The following is a 24,796-nucleotide window of genomic DNA, read 5'->3' on the forward strand; positions in this document are numbered from 1 at the left end:
TTTTTTTCTCTTCTTTTTTTTTTTTTTTTTTTTTTTTTTCTGAGGGTAAATACAGGAACTCTGAACTATTAACAATTGGAGAGCTTGCTGCTGTTCACAAAATATTAGCTGACCTACTTTATCACAGTTTTAATTAGGTATTACTCCCATGCTGATCTTGCCCCTGTGGGTATTATATAGTTGGCACTGATATAAGTGTTTCTAAGGCAGAGTAATTCACCAGGAAAGAGGTTGTTTAGAAATGCATCACTCAAAATTAAGGAGCACCACAGCACACTGACATCTGGTCCCCATGAGCCTCCCTGCTCCAGTATTGGGACCAAAAAGGGAGACACAACCCATGTAACCACCTGGGATCAATCCTGAATCCCCATGAATACTGTCTAGCCCCAGAAAATCCCTGCTGTACTGAAATTGCTGAAAGCCTGGGACTGTGTCCAGGGATTTGTCACCTGCAAACTCAGGTGTAGCAGCATATTGATGACCTACAAGACTCCTGCAAGTCATTTATTTTAACTGCCATCAAAGCTGTTCTTTAATTTCCCGAAATAGGTCTTGCTGCTTCATGCCTCAATAACTGAAATCATTCTAAATGAATTATTTTTAGTTTAAAAGAAGTCTTCTGAGGAGCAGTGAGGAGCAGATCTTCGATTATCTTCTTCTTATATCCATTAGCAGAACCATGATAGTAGAGTTATTTTGTTGTTTCATGATGGTAATTCAGCTCTATGCTTCTAACTGCAAAAATGTATTCCCTAGGAATTTTTATACATTTTTTTTGCAAGATGAATAACTCTGTGTGCAACATTTCAGTGCTCTATGTCCAAAAATAAGCAGCAATATATTGAGAAAGAATATGATTCCATGACACATTAAGCAGATAAAGTTGTACACATCAAAGTAATTTCAGAAGCAATTAAGGATGAAACAGAAATCAGGGGAGCCTTTTTGCCCATTGAAGTCATAGAAGACAAAAAAAAAAAACCCTTAATGGCCACTTTCCTCCAATTATACCTAATGCCACCATATAGGATGCAAAGAAATTGATACCTATGGCTGCCTTGGTAGGCATTTGGAAACAAAAGAAAAAATTAAAAGCTTCCACAGTGGTGAGGTTTTGTGTCTCACATAACAGGTGTTTTTTTTTTTTTTTTTTTCCCTCACATGGACAGTTTTTAGGGTTGTTTTCCTTATACCTGTGCCTCAGGCTGATTTCCAATTTTTGGAAATTCTCACAAATTTTCACTGACCTATAGCAGGAACCATCCCCCACCCCACCCCCCCACCCCCACGTTTAGGAGTTTTAGAGTGATTAAAATCCTCTAAATCTGCTTTTCCTATTACAAATGAAAGTCAAAGTGGCCACAACCAAATCCAATTAAATTGATGTCACAGTCTGACCTTTCATCTTTAAAATCAAGTCATTTTTCATTAAAGCAATTCAGAAACCTTGAAATGAAAGGTGAGTGGCTGAAACTCTACTGCTTCCAAATTCAGGCACAGATGAAATGAAACACCGTCAAGTCCAGTGAGGAGGCCTCACACACAGTGTGCTTCTCCATTTTTGTTACAAAAGGTAATATATGGTAAAGTTTCAATATACAGTAAAGTTTCCCTTCTACCTTTTACACAAGATATGATGTAAAAGAGAATGATGGTCCGGGGAAATAACATATGATCTGTGAATTATCTCTTATAAATGAGCAGACGACAAATTTTGACTGAGTAGCTGGATGACTAAACCCAGTCCTAGGCAATATGAAGGAGGTTATCTATCCACCTCTTTGTATGGTTTTGCAGACTCCTCAGCTCTCCAAAGGCAAAACTTTCCCTCACATCCGCATCACAGATTGGATGTGTGGTACTCAAAACATGTACAATCCTCTGCCTGACTCTGCACGTCTCACCTCTCTTGCCAACCAGCACATCCTTTTCTCTCACCTCCCTGTTGCATGCTTGCCTCGAGCAAAGTTAGATTGCTTCTGTATTTGATTACTGGGACAAAACTGTAGCTCAGCTCCCAACAGAACTGCCGTGTCTCTTACACAATGGCATGGTCTTGATAGGAATGGCAGAAGTGAAGGAAAGTAAGAGTGCAATGTCACACAAAGCATATTTGCATCCAGGTCAGGACAGCTCTCTTGAGGTTCACTTACACCACAATTCATTCTGCATGGGGCAGCTCTAACAGTCTGACCTCTGCAGCCATCTGGGGAGGGAAAGCCATGAGAGGACAAGTTCAGCTTACTGTCTGTGCCATCTGGGTAAAGCACTCATAACAAAGCCCATTCTGCCAGCAGGTTAGGTATTAATGTCACTGTTCAAGTGCAGTGTTATCTAAAAGGAAACGGAAAAAATGACATTTGAACCACACCTATGGAAAAGAGTGGCAGAGCACTCCTAACTACTGTATGAGCTGGACAGCTGTAGTAATGAATTACCCTAGTTTGGGACACACCTGTAATACTTTAGTTCACTCATTAGGCTTTGATTTTTCACAGCAAGCTTGTGACTGCTCTGCTTGTGCTATGACAGTTCAGAAAGGTTGGGTAACTTAATGAAGCAGTCTTTCGCCCATCATCTATAAACACCCTGTTAAACCACAGCTGGCTTCATTAAGATGAGATAAAATGAGTAAGTTTTCAATGCTTTGCAGCAGGATTTAGTCACAAAACTTCACGACGACTTTTATGGGACTCTTGTGACAGGAATCTTACATGAAAAATAGCACTGAAACACCCTGCTTACCCAACAGCAGTCCACAGCTTTTCTTCCCTGTCCTGGAAGGGGGTATTGGGTGTTGTCATGATCCAGGAGACCTACGGGGCCATACCTGAAAGATGAAATGGGGCTCCTCTGAAATTAGTAGAAACTCACCAATTTATCAGAGTTCACTGACGGTTTCTGGGCTGAGCCCAAACAGACAGATGTGGAGTAGAAGTGCTTCTAAAACCTTTGGTAGGGCAGGATGCACCACTTGGGCTATGGATCCACTTGAGAGGATTCAAAGGTGTCACCAGCTCTGTCATTACTTCTCCCCATTCCCTTTTAACTTCTGCAGGGCCATGGGACTGACCTCTGGAACCACACAGACAAGTCTGAGGAAAAGGAAATACAGGAATAGAGGCACCATTTTAAGTGAGCAAAACAAGGTGTTTATTTTGTATCTGTAAAGACTATGACTTGAACAAAGGCCCTCAAATTCTCTTCTGTATATGTGTGAAAAACAAAGTTGTGTATTTGCAGTGGAAAATTCCACTAACCTTGCATATTCAAAAGTGATTGTTCAGGCATGACAGTGGCATAGCAGTGGGGAGTATGTCAAGCAGATAAGGGGAAGGTCCCACTGTCCCAAAATAAGGAGGATAGCTAAGAAAAACAGGACAAGCAGTGCAAAATCAGTAAAACGAAATATCAGGGGCCCTCTAGTTATGAGAGAAGAAGGAAAAAAAAAAAGGAAAAGGAGAAATTAATGGTTGGTCGGATAAAATTGTACATATATGTTATAGTAATTAGTATCAAATAGTTTGTGAACGTGTAGTACTCAGCCAATGAGGAAATGGAGGGGGGAATCAAGTGTTGGATAATAGGGAATATAAGGTTATGACATACTTTTGCTGGGTGCTCCTGCTTGCAGGATGCCTGTCAGTGCAATTGTGAATAAAATAGCTTCACATAAGAGACCCTGTCTAACAAAACTTTTGAGGTATTTCTCACATATCTATGTGCTTAAGTTTTACAGTGAACACTGAAGGATGTGGAATTTTCTATCATAAACACAGACATTTCAGTGAAGGCACATACATTCACAAAAGCTCCTTTTTCACCATGTTGTTCTTCACTTCTCTTTTGAAGTACTAATTGGACATACCAGGAGGTGAAATACTAACTTGAGGGACATTATGTCAATGAACATTTTGCCCTGTCAAATCACAGGGCCAGGTTTAAGCCTAACCAATACAGTGTTTGAACAGGTGAGGTAGACCTCATAAAATTAAAGGTGGTACAGTTTGGTTTTGTTGCATAGGTTGGTATAAGCCTACTGCACATCCAGATAGTTTATGTTATGAAGCAGTCAAGCCACAGCTGTCTGAGAAAGCGAGGAATTTTATCTCTGTGACTCCTGATCATCTTGACATCTTAAACAAAATGACAACTGTGCGTATCTAATCTATCCATAACCCACCATGACACAGCACTCAGTCTTATTCTGATGAAATGGAAACGACTAGGAATAATAAATCTGAGTCACAATTACAAGAGCAGAAAAAAGATATTTGAAATTCTGTATGGTTTTTGTTCTCCACCCCTGCAAGATTTAAAAATCACCATATGTAAATTCAATTGTAGCTTGCTGTTCTTGAACTATAAACTAAGAGCCATGTCTTGGAGGAAATGGAGGAGAAAGAGAGTGGAGGTTCCCATAGAAATGTCACCCACTAAAGATATCTGAAAATTTATTGTAAATGTTATGCTTGGTCATTAATCTATGTGCAGGGCAATAACAGCCCTCTCTGTGGTTACTCCTGTTTTAATGGCTCACAAAAATCAAATTGTATTCTCTCTGTGAAGCGGGTTATCCTTTTTGACTGGACATGTAATAAAAAGTTATCATGCACACCCTAATGCCAGCACCTACCCCCTTCCATACAATGAAATTAATCCTCACGTGTCATTTTTATTGGTTTTTATGACTCCAGTGTTGCATGTGCTGGAATTCTGACCTAGTTGAACACGTAACAAAAGACAGTTGTGCAACGGTTTGGATAGGCTTCAAAAGAAATATTCATGAAAACACGTCTTCAGGGAGTCAGCAGCAAGCTACTGAGAGCATAATATGCTTATGCACTGGGCAAAATCTGAGTCTAAACAGGAATACTTTTATATAGTCAGAAAAAAATATGCTTGTAATGAGTGAAAGGCAAATATATTTTGGTTTTCTGGAAATATGTTTAGTGAATCATGCAAGCGGGCAGTTGATTTCATTTCTATGGTTGTAGTGTCTGGATTTATAAATTTCTAGGTAACATTCAAAGAAGTCTTTAACAAATTGTCTCATTTCTGTTTATGTTATAAATTGGTACTTATGTTAATTTTCAAGCTACAAACAAATAACCAAAGATGACAGTCAGGAAACAGAATTTGGGCTTCTGTTGTATAGGGTGGGTAGCATATGCAGCTGCATGTTTTCATATAGTAGAACTGTCCATATGATGATACAGTATGAGGAGAGATACTCGTGCATTAATATATCAGGAAGCTCCTGGGGTGTATCACACATTTTCTTAATGAAACATAGGATTATTTTACCTTCCATCCTATTCAAAGTACACTGAAATCAATGTATGCCTTCCTTTGAATGCGCTGAGGTTTGAATCAAGCTCACAACTGTAATTATGGAGGGTAAAGAGTGATCATAATGATTTGTGATCACTTTGGTGATTATAAACTGAAGTGTTGATTTACCGTGTTCATAGCCCATTTCCTTTTACTTGTGTGAATTGGAATTAATTAATGTACATCAGTAGAAAATGAATCTGATGCTTTATTTTTTTTTTTAAAGCTATTTCCTCACTAGAGGCCACCAGCATCTGCTATTAACATTTGTGCCAGGTCAGGACACTAAAATGTCAGTGATGCCTTTTTTATGACTGCCACTAACAGTTGCCTACAACTTGAGGGCACACGTTGGTGGGAAATCCCATGATGTTGCAGCATATGCTACCTGGCACCATACAGAGCACTGGGCGAGAAGAGGGGTGGACACGCTCACAATCTTGCCAGCTGGTCAAGCTTACACATAGCTGTAACTTGAAGTGATGCTAACCACCACAGGTTTGACTATGCTGAGTGCTCTGCCAAGTTTAGTGTAGTTCTGGTTAATAGTTTTAATTACATTTTCAAACACAGGCAGTCCATAAAGTTCCCTTTTGTCTGGTTTCCTACCACCATCTTTTTAGTGCTGCTTCTAACATGTGCTCCTAGCTAATAGGGACAATTACAGATATGCTGAGAGTTAATTAGCCCAACACAAGGACAGGTTTTCTGGCAAGTTTCCCAGGTCCTTGACTGACATCTTGGCATCGGTTTATCATAAGTGCTTCACTGGTCTGTGAATACGCATACATATTGCAAGAAGGGCAGGGGTGGGAGAGGAGGGGTGTGTTCCCCTAGTTGCTATGAGGAATAGAAACAGATGACCCAAAACTAGGTAACACACCTTTGCCATTCTATTTATGAGACATACTTAAGAATTAGGATTTTACCAGCATTCATGTGAGCACAGGACACAGAATGAATGGCCACCAGTTAGGCTGTGGGGAACATAGTGAACATCCTATATACACGTTTCCTTGCAACATTTCTTAAATAATTCTAAGCAATGGTCATGTCTATAGAAATACAATTTTCAGAACCATTAAGAAACAAAAATCAGAAATGGAATGAAAAGGTATGATAAACATCTCTGCTCTGTCTGTTGGTATGCATCCATCTCTATTCTGTTCATGCTCATTTTCTAATATGGTCTATCGACAGCTGTTTAAATCCAGTGAATAGCTTTAGAAGATGTAGCTTGTTTCTTGCTTTTCTGATATTGTTTTAATTTGTTTACATATATATCCTTTCATCTATCTGAGAGAGCAAACCAGACCTCTTGTTTATTTATTTGTAAATGATATAGATTAGAGACTTTGTTTTCAGAAAGCTTTTTGATGGTATCTGGCTATTCCAATGGATTAAATGCCACATTCTGTTCTCATTATAGGCGAAGGAAAGACTTGCACTAGTTTTAACGCCTAAAGCTCTGAACTTCTTCAGAGTTTTTTCATAGCATTATAAAATGTCTGGTAGCAACTAATGTGAAAAAGATAATCTCAGGAAATAGAAAGAGATGGACCTGGCTTCTCTAAGTTCCTTCTCTTAATAGAACAAGCTGACAAAACAAGTTAAATATTTGTCAGGACACCTGGTGACAGAGAAGTTACTGACAATACGATAGTGTTTTTAGTTTGTTTTTTAGCAGTAATATCAGCATTCCCAGCAAACCCATTTTCAGCTCTTGTACTCTACAATTTTAATGTGCTGTCTCCATAAGCAAAAGAGAACTTGAGAAACTCTGTAAACCACACACTGAACAATCAGAAGTGTACTGTTTCAAATACTGAGTGATGTTGCACTGGGATATATAAAGCTTATACACTTACATAAAATAAGTTGGAGTTGAGAGTCCAATCTAGGGGGCAACATTTCAAGAAAGATAAACTACAGTGAATTTGCAGGCAAACAAAAAAAAATGAATAGAAGTTTAAAGAAAGGAAAATTGCAAATAAAATTTATGGAATTTGATCTGTGAAGCCTAGAGAAGGTGAACATGAAGTTCATCTGTTGCTGGTAAGAGAGAAAGAATGCCATGTTTCTATGTCATGGTGGGATGGATTGAAGCAAGAAGGGATCTTTCTGGATGTGAAGAAAGCTTGAGTAACAAGCCTGGCAGATTGTGCAATGTGATACTGAAAAACAGATGAAGCAGACTTCTGTTGGGAATGGCTTTGGACAGTCATTCCTTTGTTGAGAAGAAAAATGCCTCTTCCAGCCTTATGCAAAGATTTTATGGTGTATATCTGTTTAGGAGGAGTGAGTTTCTTTTCCTATATGCAAATAATAAGACTCGAGACTGAATTATGAGACCTACCATGAGATCTGTGCATTTCCTTTACTCAGACTGGGGTCTGCATTGTGAACATTATCTGAACAAATTCAAACCCCCCTCTTATCCCCAATAAGACTTGTCCTAAGCTTATTTGAATTTGCAATAAGAGTGCCCACCTTCTTTGCTGCTACAGCATCATGGCAGTACTCTACTTTCTATTGTATTAAATTAACTGTAAAGGGTGACAAGCACCTTATTAGCAAAAATATCAAGCAAAACTGAATTTCTTTCAAGCTTTTCTCAGAGCACAAAATTTAAGAATTGCTGATCTGTATGTTAAATCCCACAAGTAATGAATACTCCAGTTGCAGTCAAGAAAAATTACAGAAGGCTCTAATGTCAGGAACAGGTGTTTTGTTGTTGTTGTTGTTTTGTGTTTTTGTTTGTTTGTTGCTGTTTTTTTTTTTTTTCTTTCTAGTCTCTAGTAAAAATTACCTGCATACTTGAAGCTGAACATCTGCCTGAGCGCTCTATTGGATCAAAACCAAAATGCTTCGCACTTCACCAGGCAGTGCTCTGACAGTCTCAAGGCCAACAATTTTTACAGCAGAAAGCCAAGTTATCAGAGAATTAAACAACAGTAAAATAATGTTGGAAATATAAACTTATTGCTTTGCTTCCTCTAGGGGATGACAAGGTATATCCTTATCACAAATTAAAAAAAGTTTGTAATGGTAATGACCGTGAAAGTCAGGCACGCTAGGCCTTAACATTTAACATGTCTTTCCTTCATCACAGGCTGCATTCATTTACCAAGAAACCTTATCATCAAGAACAAAAGAAAGCAAATTTCTTTGAATGCTCTGAGTGTGCTCACTGCCTAATGCTTTGAGTGCCACTTCACAAGCTAAGCTGACAGGAAATAATAATATAATTTGCCAATAATGACCTTCAGGTTGGGCATTTCCTGGCAGTTAACCCAGTCTTTAACCCAATGGCTCCACTGCTCCTGGAAAGTTCCCAATCCCGAGGCTTTCATAGCAATGACAACTGTGGGAATGCCTAAAACAAATAAATTAACATTTTTATGTGTTGGAAAGTTTAAAACTGAACCGCACATTGCCATGGAGACAGTGTGCTATTTAGAGCACAGAATAGTGAGAATGCAGCTTAATATCCAAAAGGAAAGGAAGCTTCAGTCTTTACATTTTCTTAGGTTTACAATCATTGTAGTTTGCAAGTAGGAAGTACAGATATCATATTAATTGATTCTCTGAAGTTATTTGTACATTCTGAAGACAAATCAGGAATATCATACTGGAACTGTCTTCCTCTGCTCTGGTCTGCTCCAGATCTTATAGCACAGCCTTTCTGTAATATCTTAGGACATTACTTGAGCCATCAGAAGGAATAATAATAAGCATTGCTTAAGCATCAGTCAAAACATATTGCAATACACCTCCTTGATCTTGCAGGCTCTGTATAATGCATTTAGTGCCATAAATTACAGCCATTGAAATCTGGTGAAATTCTTTTTTCATTTTTATTTTTTAACGTATTTTGGGGGAATAGAAATATTCTTCAAGTTTGCTGGTAAACACAAGTGGAGTTACACTATTTGGATGTCAGACAAATGCTTGGTATTTGCAAAAATAGCGTGTGTCCCAAAGCATTAATGCATTTTACCAAGAAATATTATTGATTGAAAAAGCCATCCTGACACTTCACATTTTTTATCGTTCTATTTTAAATGTTTTTGTCATCTTGTCAAGGACTAGAAAACAGCATGAATGAGCTTTTATTGTAAATATTGATTCTAAAGCAAGCTATTAGAGATTCAATATATAACAAATGTATGAGAAAAAAAAGTGTTTAGTGTGTTTACAGTTTGACCAGTGCTTCAGTTTTATAATATTGGATACACCCTCTGATTGGCAAAGCTGGTTTTTGTTTGTTTTTTAATAACTTTTTAAAATAAATGATGATTTGTGAGGTGACTTACAAATGATTCAGTGTAGCGTGAAGCAGAGTGTGATTTCACCTGTTGCCAGCATACCTCAGAGTGACATATGCTTTCCTTGAGGACACTCGTGGAAAAGTCATAATACAAAGTTATCGAGCAGTCTGGCTGAATACCTAAAAATGGGTCTAAATGGTGGAAGGGATCTAGGATCAGAATATTCTGATTAATATACAAGTTGTAAAGGAAAGCATATGTAATGTCATGTGTAGTAACATATTGCAAACAGGGCTATACAAGCTACAGCAATAGCAAATAAATAAGCATTCGTCTTATTGAAAATGCACTAGACTAGACAGTGAATTTCATTTCTTGATGTGTGAAAATTCTTGCAAGGCCTTCCTTATTCTCCCCTGCCCCCCCAAGTGTGGAACAATAAGGTGCTATCCAACAATATATTACAACCGTCAAGTCTCAGGTGAAATTTATTTTACTGGTGAGTGAGAAGTCACTACATATTAGTTATTAAGGTTATTCCTTCAAAAAATTCTAATTCTATAAAATATGCACTGCAATGCCTGGTATACAAACGAAGATTAATTTGCTCAGTTGTGCAATATACTATTAAAAACAGCTACCCAAAACTAATAAGACAAATCATTATAAACAATGAGTTGATTTGAGAAAAACTAATTACTCTCACAGCGCCTCCATGACCTCCTGTATTTGAGAGCGTTGGGCTGCATTCAAGAGCACCTCAGGCCAAGGCTGTCCTCTAACTGATGGGGAAGATCTCTTTTCAGGAGGCGCTGCCATTTGAGGACCGACAGCACGCCAGGTTGGAGAGGGAACAAGACAAAAGTGGAGATTATCCATGGTCACTTCCTCACAAAGTGACTCTACGATAATCAAGGATCTAGCTTTGTACATTTAAGGGTATGTCTATGCAGCAGGTGAGTTAATCTGCTCTGTACATCACACCAAGATAAACCTTGTAGCCACAGTTAAGATGGCACCAACCTGAGCTAATAAAATCTTCTCCTACAATAGCAGACCAACATAGGCTCCTGTTGGCTTGGAGCACAGGTAGAATGATCTTATGTTTGCCCAAAGACCTCTTAAAAAATATGTAATTTTGGTATCCAAATACAGGCATAACCCCAGTTAGAAAACCCAACTCTTAGAATTATCAGTGCTGGCCAGCCTAGCATATGAAAAATCACTGAATACCTGTGAGATAAATGAGATGCTCAAGCTGAGTACAGTCCCAGAACTTGCTTGGGACTCTGCCAAGTTTCGTTTTATTAGAATCCAGAGCTGTTGTCTTCTCTGTGGAAAGGAAACAAACACCACTGAAAAACAAGAGAGAAAGTGAGAACAGTGATAAGAAGGACTTCCTTAATTGCTCATGTTCTGAACTTTCACTCTAGCAGTGTATTTTCAGACTCACCTTAGGGCAAGTAACTGGCAACATTTGCATGTACCCCAAGAGGAAGCAGGAGAGACTCCACATATCTTTCAGAAAGATGTTGTCATTTACCTACCCTTTATAACAACTTCATTTCCTACTAACACATCAATAAGCAATTGCTCTCTCTTACACAAGTGATCTTTGTCCCTGCGGAGCAGTAGATCATACAAGACCACAGAAGAAAGAACACAGTTGTCTTCTTGTATTTTAGAGGGAAAAAAGAAATAAAAAACATGTTAACTCTTCAGTAGAGATTATACATGGTATTTAAATATTTTTCTTGAACTCAAGGGAATGGCAAGTGAATGCTCTAGGAATAGCATCAGATTATCTCAGGTGGAATCCTACAATGAGTTGTTTTGTGGTAGGGATGAGGGACAAACTAACATCTTTCCTTTACCATCTTCTGAAAATGAAGATGATGGCAAAATAAGTGAAGGGAAAAATCACCATTTTTAGAAAAAAGAAAAAAAAGACTTTCTTAAAAGACTTTCTTCCTTTCTTCAGCAAGATACAAGCAAAATCCTTCTCCAGGCATCCTGGTGGAACACATTCCTTGAGGAACAGAACAAAGTTGCCACCAGCAGAGACAATGGAGGTGTCATGGGCTAGCTGTAAACTACCCTCCGATCCCACCTACCCGCATGTTTGCCTCATGCAGTGATGTTGCTACTGCTTCAGGTTGAAGCATCTGTCTGAACAGAAGATAAGAGCTCTTACACAGCTTCTTAAGAAAAATTATTCTAGTTATAATTGATGGCACGTTTTTCTGTCTTCCATTTTTCTAGGCTCACAGGTACCCTTCGTAGATTCATACAGTTCATAGATTCCATTAAAAGAAAGACAATTTATTTTAGTTGAAGTTTGCTCTTGTAGTTTGCTCAAACGTAAAGTTTCACTACTTCATTATTAAATTTTCACAGTACAAAGAGTATCAGTGACTGAATCCTGGACCTTATACCTGGTTCATAACTTTACAGTAACCGTTCAGTTTATTGTCTAAAACAAGATAAACATTACTGATCTATTTTTTTCCTGACTGAGGGAGTCATCGAAAAATCAGAAACTGTAAAGTCAACTGTTGTTTTTATTCACTGCACTTAAGACATGATTCGTTGAAGTACTAAGTTTATGCCTAACTTTAAGTGTTTAAATAGATTGCTCAATCTTAATAGGACAAGCCAGATAAACAGAGTGGACACAGAAATATGCACCTTGCAGAATCAGGTTATAAAAAGCTCACACACTGACAGTAGTGTAAATCCCACTAATTTTAATGGGATGCTCTAAGTCATACCAGAGTGGAAGAACCACCTGCCCCACTAGAAACATCTGGCTCCTGGGTGAGTGTCCGTGGTGATGGAAGAAAGTCTATGAAATCCATGGTGAAATCTTCACTAGGAGTTCCTAGGAAGCCAGTTTCTAGGCTCACTTTTTTTCTAGCCATTTCTAGCTCACTTTTTCAGTGTCTTCCTTTTCTCTTCCTGAGGCAGGGATCATCAGGGAATACAGGTTTTGTGTACCACCTCCCACTCCATCATTCCACGATTTCTTTATTTACATTATAAATCTTTGAGTTACAACCATTACTGCACAACCTTATCTACTGGTAACAGTAGAATTCCACCCTGCATACAGTTGCCTAAGGACGCAAAGTGACACCAGTTGTATCTCCCAGCATACTGGGACACACAGTAATCCAGAAACTAAGATTTCACAGCATGAAATTTAGTCCCCACAAGCATCAATCATTTTTGGAGTCATCAAATCTCCATATATCAGCAACAACAACAAATCATATTCTTGGTGCACACAAGGTCACTCAGTGGAGACAATTAATTCTCAATATTTTCCAGCAAAAGAAAGTGTGGTTTGAAAACTGCATTTCAACATTCAACAAAAGAGAAAGACCAAGTGCATGAGGGAAGGCATGAGAAGTTGTCCTAGGAAGATGTACCTTGTATTCACTTATGCCTGGTCCTGTCTGTCATGCCATATGGTGCTATGAAATACAAACTGATTTCTGAAAGAGTGAGAATCTGGCTCGCTAGTAGCATATGATCCATTTGAGACATCACAGAGAAAACTTCATATGTAGCCTGGAAAGAGCCAGAATTCAGCTGGACCACAAGGCCCGCTTCTTCTCTCCACCTCCCCCCCCCCCTTTAATTTTTCTTTTAATAAAAATAATCTAAGTTCTAAGAAAAAGTACTGCATTCACATTCTGACATTTTCAGGATTTTAAAAGTAGGTGTGATAAATAAAAAAATCCAAAAGCCCAAAGGGTGATAAATTCTCAATTCTCAGTAAAGTAGTCAGTGGGTGCGAGATGTTGATTTGTTCAGGATTTGTGTCTCAGTTAAGCTCTTTCACACACTCATCCAGCAGTGCACGACCAGTTGAGGCAAAAAAATAAGTTCATATTTTAGCAGTTGTTACCAGCAGAATCAAGCAGTGATTCTACAAAAGTGCCATCCACTCCCTCACCTAATGCCTTATATCCCTTTCTGTCTAGTAATATCCTTTCTAATGTCATGTCTACTGTTTCTAGTAGCTTGGTAGACCACAGAAAGAACATTCTAATTCCAGAGAACACGTGAAATAAAAGTTGAAGCTAATGAGGTGATTCTTGCCCACTGAAAAACAAAGAAGCCTCTTTGTGCATGTCCTTAGGCTATGTAAATGATATTCAGTGTTACTTCTTAATTTTCAACAGTGAAAAATCTACCCTGTCACGTACCCTAGGGCTACAATAAGTCAATCAGAAATGTAAAATATTGACAGTAATGAACTCAATCTGCAAAGAATCAAGAAACATTATTTTTCTTTTATGATTTTTAGGTTATTTTCTACAGAGTGAAAAATTCTGAGTCTTGAGAGTATGCTGGGTCTGTAAAGCCCAGCCTAATAACAACACTGAGTCCTATTGACCCAGGATGCTGGTTCACAAAGGAACCCATTTCCTAAGGCTGATCTTATGTGCTTGGAGAGCGCAACTGACTGCATCCTGCAAGTTTCCTCTGACTGCACATCCTGCTCCCAAGCCTAAATCTATTCCCCTTTTCTCTTAATAAAATAATATGGAATAAGAAATTAAAAACAAAACAAAACATGAAAAAGCCTGACAGCATCAAAGATTGCAGAGCATTTTAGAAAATCTTATCTTATTAACAGATGACTCCTACTGGTTTATGGGAAAGATTAGATGATATAACCACTAATGTTCAGGCATATGTTCATACTTCCAGAAGACTGATAGAATATTCTCACCGTTCTGCTTGACCTCTTCATTTGTTCATTCTGTAATGTTTTCTCATGTGATATCATAGTCAGTAATTTTTTCTCTCTGCACTTGGCAAGGCTCCAAATGTTTTTTAAAGTCACTTGTTCAGAAAGAAGAATGGGGCATTTGGGATGAAATGATCATGGAGGACATTGTTGCAATTAGGGTGATGAATTGCCATCAGCTTTAATTGGAACAGGAGGTACACATTTCATACCCTTATTTGGATCCAGCTCACTCAGCTAGGTAGTGTGGGGCTACTAAGTCAATTCCTGTAGAACTGCAAAAACTACTTCTAAAAGAGAGGCCATTTCAACTCCATGTTTACTTACAAAATACAACTCAGTAGGAAAAAGTATCTTGATTGTCAGGAACACTCTTAAGTTCATAATACAATAGCGTGCTAGAGAAGGTCATATGGGGATGAAAAGTGAGATTAGGACATTCATATTATAGTTACAAGTATACCCATGCCAGATAACATACAACTACATAAGTCAAATCTCTTTCTAACAGTGGAATTGTTTTTGTGCTACTTGAACAGGAAATCTGTTCTTCAAAACATCTTTCTTTCCTATGCTTTTCATGAGATAACATTTTGTGCTACATCTCTACACAAACACAAAAGCACTAAGAGAACATTATTAAGGTCATAAAGACAAACTCTCTTAGAGTTAGGAAAGAATTAAGATTGCAAGTGCTGCCTCATCTTGGATTCCCTTTTCTACGTGACTTATGATATAAACTTTGATGTTACATCCATATTTTTCTGCCTCCTTTAGTGTAGAGAATGGAGTGTGCTCACTTAATGAGCAGCAATTCAATATTTTGTTTTCTGCTTGTTGTTCAATGTATCGCCCCGGGCCTTATTTACTGCACATTTACAAATGCACTTCCAAAGACAGAACTATTAATTTCCTCCTGAGTGTTTCTGCAGTGCTCATCATTAGCGTATGTGAGTGCTTCACAAACATTTTGCCATTTATCTTCCCAACATGTTTGTGAGGTGAAGGGTCAGAACCTTCCCCAGTTTACAAACGGGAAACCGATACAAAGAAATTAGAATAAGGGAAAAATACACTAATTCTGGATGTCCTATTTGTGACAACCAAAATTAGTGACTTTATATATGACAGGACTTTTATTAGTCCATTTTTTCTCTCATTCATTGTTTATGCCATTTCTCAAATTGCTTTGGTTTCTACTCACTTAGCTCTTCACCTACTGTATTTCCCTTTCTCAAACTTCACCTTCCCTTCGCACACCTGTTCCCAGTCTCAAATGGTCTTGCCACTTCCTGTGTGTCTCAGTACCACCTCTGTCCTCCTCTTTCAGATACTGCTACAAACACCACCCTTAACTGCTTTCCAACATTTTTCCTTATCCCTCCTTCATTAAATATTTTTAAGTCCAGCCAGTCTTGCTATGCCTTCTGTTTCATCACACAAACTTTATCCCTTCTCTCACCTATTCTCTCGTTGCTCATCTTACACTGCACTTCCAACCTCCTTTCCTCACAGCTTTCAGGCTTCTTTTACCACTCCTCCTCCACAACCTCTCCATTTCTATCTTTTCCCTTCTACCTCATATCACATTGGCACCAGTGTACACCTATCTCTTCAGTGAATTCCAGCTCTCACCCTTGTGAAAGGGACATATTTCTGCTATTGATGCCCAGCCAGGACTTCTCTTCTTGGGAGGAGAAACGAAATTCTTTGTTGTTGGTGGTGCTCAGGCCTAACATTATGTGTAATCACCAGACAGGCTATTTCAATCCTATAGAAATCACGCCCCACACAAGAAGAAACTTTGGAAGAATTAGTTGTCAAACTTATGAACTTTGAACTCCAGCAAATCAGATATTTTCAAAGGCTAAAAGTTTGACTGACGGGAATTTTTTATTGGTGGTGGGTTTTTTGTTTATTTTTCTTTTTAATAGATATGATAATGAGAGCATCCCTGACAAACTACCTCGTACATTCAACATTCAAATTAATGTTTTAGAGAGCTATTACACCCTATTTTCAGTTTCTTGTAATGAGAAGCATTTCGCAATTTTAATTACAGAAAATGTCATCAGCCTTACCTGTAATACATGACCACACAGACATGAGATGTTTATCTTCATAAAAGAAAATCTAAATCTACATATCTACACTCATAGAAATATGAACATAAGCAAATGCCAATAAGTTTTCATTTATTTAAATTAAAACACCGACAGGAATGTTTTAAGGGAGAATATTTAAAGCTAAAAAAATTATAGGCAATTTATCACATCCCTTCTCAAACGTATATTCCAACTGTACAGTTCCCTCACAGAGTTCCCTCACAGCTCTTGCAAAAAATTAACTAGCTCTTGTTAGAAATGGACGAAACATCAGTACCATAATAGAACTGTGTTTCTAAATGCATCCATTACCAAAAGCATTAGGTGCTGGTACTCTTGTGCTAGTTACAAACTGCACCTTGAAATCTGTCTGCACCCTGTTGTCACTGCAACTTCAAATTCCTCTGCCCCAGCCTATTAAAAGTATGAGTATCACAATGTTTAATAATGTCATGACACTTGACTTTGTATCAGTATTGTGAAAGACCCAAATGGTAGCGACGACACTGCAAGCTGGAGGACACTGTCACTTACACCCAGGACAACACAGCACAGAGTCTGTAGCCAACATTTATTTTATTTTTTTAAACATATGAGATCAAACCCAATATCTATCGGTGTCAGACTCCCTCAGGCTTCTGGATCTCTCTGTTATCTCTCTATACACCAGGATACTTATTTGGGTCACATGTGTGGCCATCAGACGTTTCTTTCATCCACTCCCTGCATCCCAAGTGGTCCTAGAGCCTAGAGCTGTTACTGTTTGGTCACCTTGCAGAAATAAATAAATATATAGAGATGTGTGTGTGTGTGTATATATATATATCTATATATCTATATATATATATTTTATTTGATGTTTTTTGGGGGGGGTGGGGGGGGGCTGGAGACAAACAGTACCCCAAAGAAGATTTTCCTCTGACAGAAATGGGATACCTTGATGTTAACAAACTTGAAACCCTTGAGAACTCAATCCAGGTCAAAGAAACTTCAAATGCAAGTATTAATTTATAAAAGTCCAAAGCAAACAAACAATTCAAAGCATGCGCACATCTTATTTACAAAAGATTTTCTCATGCTTTCAGTTCCAGGTGACAGGTTGGCATATAGTCTCAGATTTCTGGCAGAGGATCCACTTCTTTAGTGACCCTCTACCTCTGAGGTACATTCATGGAACAGACTCTTGGCCTGGTGAAATAGATTGGATTTTGCACCCCCCCATGAGGAGGTTTGTTTGGGGATTCAATTTCTGTGGTGGTTTAACACTGACAGGCAACCAAGAGCTGCAGCACTCCCCACCCCACTACCCAAACCTTGCCACGTAAGCCAAATACATTCTCTTATTCCCCTATCCTTTCTAATTAGACTATTCACAGAATGACAGAATCGTCTAGGTTGGAAGAGACCTCCAAGATCATCTAGTCCAACCTCTGTCCTAACACTAACAAGACCTCCACTAAACCATATCACTAAGCTCAACATCTAAACGTCTCTTAAAGACCTCCAGGGATGGTGACTCAACCACTTCCCTGGGCAGTCCATTCCAATGCCTAACAACCCTTTCAGTAAAGAAGTTCTTCCTAATATCCAACCTAAACCTCCCCTGGCGCAACTTTAGCCCATTCCCCCTCGTCCTGTCACCGGGCACGTGGGAGAATAGACCAACCCCCACCTCCCTACAGCCTCCTTTAAGGTACCTATAGAGAGCGATGAGGTCTCCCCTGAGCCTCCTCTTCTCCAGGCTAAACAACCCCAGCTCCCTCAGCCGCTCCTCGTAAGACTTGTTCTCCAGACCCCACACCAGCTTCGTTGCCCTTCTCTGGACTCCCTCGAGCACCTCGACGTCCTTCTTGTAGCAAGGGGCCCAAAACTGAACACAGTACTTAATTACCCCCAGAACAGAACAGCTGCCAATCAATGAGAAAAAAGGTACCACCCTTATTTTATAATATCTTATCCACCCGTGAAGCAGAAGGAATGTCATTATCCAATGGGTTTTTCTCTAGCAAGGATCAGGCTCCTGATGCCTTTGAAGGCAACAAAGTATACCTGTTGCTGAGACCACAAACTGGTCAGAAGCAAATAACTGAAAACAGTTTGTTCTGCATATTTCTTCAGCACAAGCAGCTAGCTGTAGTATTTTATTGATTGTATTGTTGGTTTCTACGGAAACAGATGTAGAAGAGTTAATTAAGATCAAGGGTTAGAACTGATAAAAATTGGAGTTTTCAATGTAGTTCATCTATCATGCACATTCCAATTAGTTTCCACAACAAAATATCTATCGTGGAAAAGCAGTGATGGCTGAATCATTTTAACAGAAGTAAATTAAAGTTGTTAAGAAAAGCTTAAAGCTGATAAATTTGTGTTGTTTATCCTGCTGAAAATATTTTTTGCTTTGATAAATAAAAACAATTTTAAAAATTTGCAGATTTTGGACTTAACCACCAAAAGATCTTTGTGTTCTAAAGCAATTCTCAATACAATCTGTTTGGCAATGTTCATTTATATTAATTCATTCATCCAAGGACCATTTTGCACAGCTGTTAAAACATTTGTCTAGGTGAAAAGGAACCAGTTCTTTGCCTCGTACCTTGTTGCTCCTGTTCATTCGGTCTCCTTCATGCAACAATGAGCTGGCTGCCCTCAGATGCTCTCTTTGAGGTGGTGTGTGTGCGCCACATCTCCAGGTAACTGAGGTTCTTAGCGAAAGCCAAGTGTGCCCTCAATTGTAAAAGAAGTACCATGAAGAGGCCATTCCAAAGCCCAGGTTATAACAGATCATGTATGTTTTGTCAAAGCTGTCCCCAAATTGTGATTAACATGTTGATGATTCTGAATTTCACTTGCAGCTCCACATCCAAATACCAGTGCATCTACCCACTTGTATCTCATATGCAACTGATCTGGATGGATTCTTAGTGCCTCACACATGGAAAGATGAGCCCTCTCTTCAGCTCCATCAAAAAGCAGAAGTGGGAAAGGACTCACTGACCCACGTGCTGTATGCTAGCTACCACTTAGTCATCTTGTCAACATACAAAGTATTTTCTGCAACGGTGCAAAAGAGGGAAATTCTTGGTGATTGCAGGACATTACCCTTGACTCACGCTTTCATTTTTCAGATCTGCAGGGATGATCCTCTCCAAATGAGCTGACAATAAAATGTATTAAATTACTGTGGCCCTTCAAAATGGCATTAAAGACACAGCCAGAGACTGCTTTGTATCAGATACAGTAGGAATTGTAAGCTAGATTTGAATTCAGTGTTTCGCTGCCTTTCCCCAGAAGGGGTTTAGGAATGTGCCAGCATCAGCTGAATCTCCCAGAGGACTGGAGTAGCACATATGCTGCCAAGAAGGGATGCTTTGTGTCAAAGATGGTTTACCCATTCCCTCATCTCTTCCCTGAGCTACCCTTCAGTTCCACCAGTGCATCTGTCTGTGGGGTTACTCTGTGAGCCAGGAGTATGCACGGTCGTGATTAAAAATACAGGTAGCCTCTACAAGCTGGCTTTGACACAAAGAAAAATGTTCAGCTTCAGCAGAAAAGAGTATGGGACATTCTAACATAGTAAGAGTGGGGAGGGAAAAAAGTGCTAATCCAACTCATCTGTCTTGCCGATGTCTTTCTAACCACTGCCTATCTGTTTATATTACGGTCATCACTTTAACATGCCAGGCCTGGTGTCTGCTGCATCCACAAATCCTACTAATGTGTTAAATACAACTAAACAGTCACCCCTTACTTCCACTGAAATGCAATCACCTCTGTGCTTCTTACCAGATAGAACTTACCAGATGCTGACGTAGTACACAGCCGTTCATAACGAGCCCAACACATGCATACATGATGTAAGCTGTAACTTACCCAGCAGAAACTGCAGAGGGAAAGCAGGTAGCCAGAATGTAATTACCTGAGCTGGAATTTAGCCAGAATAATGGGGCTAAAACCCTTATTTGTTTGGATTAATTTAATTGCTAGATATATTGTTCCACTAGTTGTTGCAGAAACAACCTTTTTGTATTAGCCAGCAGGTTAAATAGCATTTTTAATGCAGTACTTCTGTTCCTGCCAGTCACTTCTGTTTTTTTTTATTTGACTTCCAGGTCTTCTGCATTATTTGTGTCAGCTCCCTGGAGCTGCCTCTCCTAAGGATAGGTACAAGAAGCCACAACATTAGGGAAAAGAATGGGCAAGACAGACAGTGAAAATTCATCTGGCACACACTACTTCAGTCAAAGAAAGTTGACAGTAAATGTGAAAACATCCTTGTAGTGGCTGTACTCTCTTCTTTAGTAACATCATGGAGAAAAATCCTTCAGCTGTTGAAATAAAATTAGCTTTTATTACAGTCTAAAAAAGTAAATATCACAGTACAAACAGTATTGCAGCAGCATACCCAAAGGCATGTACTGGCTATCTGCTGTATTGTAATTTAACATTGCTACTATTTCTCACGGGATTAACCCTGCCAAAATCAAGTATTAACAGATTCCCACCACCACCGCCTCACCCATACGTGGCACAGTGCGTAATGCCACAACGCATAGCACAAGCACTTGCTCGAGAGTAGCCTCATATATTCCCACTGAGGTTTTCCATCCTGCCCTCTCATGCTCCTTACACTTTGCCCAAAATGACTTTGGAAACTAGAGCAAAAAAAAAAAAGACAATGTTCTACAGATTAAAAAAGAATAAATAATAAAACGTGAGTTTCTTCTCCTCCTCATTCACAGGCCTGTTCTACATTTGCAGGACGAGCTAACCTGGTGAGAACAGACCACACAGACACAGCAGGGGAGACATTTTAAGATGTCATAGCCAAAGAAACACCACTCTCTCACTTGTACTAGTCTACAATACTAGTAGGAGATGAGGAGGGCACATACAGAAAAGGCAGCCCTTTCTACAACAGCAAGTATGCACACAGCCATGTAAATAAGACCTTATTCAAAACTACCCCCTTCTGGCCTGCCATTTTTCTCCACGGATATACCAAATCCCGCTGTTTGCGAATACGTTTCACATTTCCCTAGGAGATGAGGAGCACAACGCCTCTCATGAATGCATGCAACCCCACAGTTTGAGAGAAAAAATGGGGATGCCTAGAAGTGGATTTTGTGGGTTACCTAAACAAAATGCCAATAATATGTATTGGAGTTCTTTCATGTTCTTACTGCCTGCAAACTAAGGCATGCAATTGCTAGTTACAGAGAGCTCGGAGGGAATCATTAAAAATCTTTAAAGCTGACCAAAAATCTCTCTTTTCTACTAAAAAAGAAAAACAAAAAAACCACCCTCACCCTCCAGAAAAAACAACCAACCAACAGAACCGCATGAATTTGAAGTAGTACATAAAGTCCTTCCAGGGCTTGAAGGAAATACCAGCTGATAGAGAAGCTAGATCTCAGCCTGGAAAGCACTTGCTTTTGGTGATAGGAATCCCATTTCTCCCTGGCTGAGGGTGTATTTTGAACTGCAGAAGCAATGAAAGCCCTGGGACAGGACGGTCCCCTGTGCAGCTCAAACTCAACTGGCTGACCTACATGGTGGGCACCTTCCCTTTTGCTGGAGGAGAACACCCATAGAATGGAAAAAACTACAACATCAACAAACTATCAGAAGTGGAGGGTGCTGGAAGTTTTACAATAATGGACTCGATATAGAAGAAGGATCAAAAATCAGAAATGCCCAGTAAAGACACACACCCTCCAGAGAAGCATTTCTCTAGAAAATCTCTCTAATAATGAAGATGATGAGATTTACAGAAACAGAACTAGAGAAAACCTCTTCAGATTCAGCCCCTCACTATCACATCATCATATCATATAATCTTTTTAAAAAATTTCCATAAATCATCCCTTAGAACTAGGTATGTTTTGGAACAGATTGGTAGAGAACCTTATTCCTCTAAACACTACAAACTTCTAATGTCTATTCTAAATCCACCTGCAGCTGTAACACCCAGATATGTTTATGTATCTTGTGCACAAGAGAATGAAAAGGAGAGGGAAACATAGGTTTTGAAGTTTTTGAACTGCCTATGGCTTTCTGAAGTAGATATCAAGAGTATCTGCTCGTTAACTCATGGTAGAAATGCAGCTTTACATGCTGGCACAAAAAAAGAAAGTCAAGGAGCAGGCTGTTCTGAGGGTGACTGAGTTGGGAGCCACAGACACCCCAGCTCAGGGCAGCAACTTTACCACCCAGGGCACCATCCCACAGCACCCAGACTGGCAACTGCTCAGCTGTCCCAGGAACATTAGTTGTGTTGATAATGTGATGTGGAGAGTCAGGGCTGGGATCAGATGGTAGTCCTGACCTCTGGGTGATGGATAAGTGGGGTGGAGGTAGCCTGTGGGCAGGATGATTAAGGCCTAGAAGCATCCTTAGGGCTCTCTTAGTCTCTGGTCTAGCAGGTCTACCCCTTCCACAAGCACTGGTAGAAGTGCTGCCTCCAAACATAGCACAGTGAGCAAAGCATCCTCCCTCAAAGCAGCTCACCCCAGCAGTTCCAAGAGAGTACTTGGCTTTCTGAGTTAGACCTCGTAAATCCCATGTTTATGCCACTCCAAAGCTTGGGGGACTTTCAAAGTAGAACGTATAGTTAAATATGTTTTTCATCTAGCTTAACTCCTGAGCAACAATGAACTCCTCTGGTTTGGATAATTCCTCACAAGTATCACGCACAGCCATTCTGCATGCAGTGTCTATCACATTGCCCTACTGAAATGAGCAGTACAGTTCTTGCCCATTTGTCCTAAACAATACTTCTTCTGTACTTTTCTCTTCATACTGCTGGTAAGTCTTGATAAAGTAGATTAGGACACTCTTTCTCACATCCTCAGCACTGGACTTCAGGTTCCACAGTAAGATTAAAAAATATTTCTTTTTATTTCTCTTTTTATCACGCCAGGATTGACCCAGCTACAGCTGGGATGTCACGGTTTAGCTGCTGGCCATAGCTACCTGCTGTCTGAGATGCTTCTCTTACGATAATACCAGAAGATGGCAGAGTGTTAGGCAACAGGTGTCTATATTCTTTTGACTGGGGCTTCCTTTGTTCCTTGTTCCAGTTTTGTTCCTCCTGCAGCAACATGTCTAATGGCATTCTTAAATATCATTTTGATCCAAAAATCTTTTAACCATATCTTGCTAACCTTTCAGTTGTCAGAACTGTAATATGTGGGGCATAATCACTTCAAACTTTAAAAGTGTTTGCTATAGAATAGCTTAAAATAGCTATAGAATGATTATTTTATGCAAAGTACTTTCACTAATTTCATGACTATTTTGTTTCAGAACTCAAAACTCCTTAAGACATGCAGTGAATCTGAAATATTCAATCAAATTAAATGTCAGGTCTATATAAACTTGAAAAAATGAAGTACAATACAATCTAAAGAGAATACTTTGAAGGAAGGTTGTGCAAAGTTTTTAGAATGCATTACTTTTTTTTTTTTTTTTCCCAAAGATTAAACTGTCTTACAATTAATACTTTCTCCGAGTCTGGGCTTGTTGCCCGAGTATCAACAGCTAAGAGAAGGCTTGTTGCCTGAGCTCAGCTAGGAGAAGATTGACAGGATTAAGGAATCACAAAACCACAGTTTTTATCATCCTGAATTTCTGTGTATTTGCAGGCCAGCTCTGTAGCTAAACTGCATGTGGTTTTCATTTAAATTCAAGGGATTCAAGTAGTAATTAAAATAAATTATAATTAACGACTGACCAAATCCAGAACACTTTATGCATCTTAATAAAAACAGAAAACAGCTGATAATGTTAAAATAAACAAAACAGTAGGCTTATTCATTAAACTAACTAGCCAACAACATAAAAAGAGTAACAAAATTTAAAAAGATATCTTTTTAGAAAATATTGATATGAAGCATCTTGAACTGTGCTAGGAGAAAATTCCTTCAAGGTTTCTAATAAGTTGGCATCCCTGACTTGGTGGTCCTCTGTCTTCTGGCTATCCCCAGTCCCTACCGAACGGATGTGATTTCTCTCTTCCCACAGCAAAGCAGGATTTGTAGAGTCTCTGCAGCAGAGGTGAGTATTTACAGTGTAGAATACTTACAGCTCTGGGGAGGGGTGAGGTTACTGCTCTGGATTTAACAAGGAATTTAATAAAGCTGGGAAGCCATACAACTCTGATTAGCAAAACCACCTAAACTGAGCCTAGTGCAGCTACGCAGTTCGTTAGCTCCCTGTCATCCAAGGAAGGCTTTGTTTTGCCCAAAGCCCCCAGGAACTGCTAGGATTATTGGCCCAAACTATCCCCCCCAGCAAGCTTCCCACCTTCAAATTCATCAATG

At 39.2% G+C, this 24,796-nt stretch overlaps 1 long non-coding RNA gene across 1 annotated transcript; it reads right to left on the minus strand.

The window, feature by feature from the left end:
- Positions 1-1,297: 1,297 nt before the first annotated feature.
- On the minus strand, positions 1,298-10,959 carry LOC121067666. The gene is made up of 3 exons (XR_005818372.1): positions 10,842-10,959; positions 2,878-3,098; positions 1,298-2,337 (listed from the first exon to the last, which is right to left on the minus strand). It is a non-coding gene; the product is annotated as an uncharacterized LOC121067666 (long non-coding RNA).
- Between the last annotated feature and the right edge of the window lie 13,837 nt (positions 10,960-24,796).

Source organism: Cygnus olor, chromosome 3 (genome assembly GCF_009769625.2).
Source record: "Cygnus olor isolate bCygOlo1 chromosome 3, bCygOlo1.pri.v2, whole genome shotgun sequence".
Taxonomy (NCBI): Eukaryota; Metazoa; Chordata; class Aves; order Anseriformes; family Anatidae; genus Cygnus; species Cygnus olor.